We start from the raw sequence: 586 nt of genomic DNA on the forward strand, positions 1-586 counted from the left end.
ATTAAAACTTAACTTTATGAAACACATTAACAAATGGCAGGAAATATTAACACAACATTACAATAAACTTAAAATAAATTTTTTTCTTTTGCCTTTTTTTAAAGGCCATGTCCCACTGGGCTTGCGGGTGAATTGCGATAGAATAGCGAACGATATTCGCTAAACATATTTGTTATTCGTAATTCATGCTGAAATCAGTTGGTCAACCTCCATAATGCATACGCACTGGTTGCATCTTCTGCTCCCAGGATTTTGAACTGCTCAAAATCTTGTTTGCGAATGGGAGTTCATTATACATTGGAATTTCATACTCGATATATTTGTAGTTCAGACGCAGTACATTCGCTTTTATTTGCCGTTTCGGCCTTTATCCGCAACACCAATGTTATTGCGTGTTGGTAGCGGAATGGGATCGTATGTATCGTGAATGTATACCGAATGTATAACATACCTAACGCATCCATACTATGAATTATAAGAATGGATTCCAGATCCATAGCGCATGATTTGCGAAACAATAGTGATTGGATGACGGTAATCCAAGATAGTATATAAAGTGAGCCATTCAATGTAACGTACTGTATTT

The sequence above is a fragment of the Palaemon carinicauda genome, chromosome 14 (assembly GCF_036898095.1).
Source record: "Palaemon carinicauda isolate YSFRI2023 chromosome 14, ASM3689809v2, whole genome shotgun sequence".
NCBI classification, from domain to species: domain Eukaryota; kingdom Metazoa; phylum Arthropoda; class Malacostraca; order Decapoda; family Palaemonidae; genus Palaemon; species Palaemon carinicauda.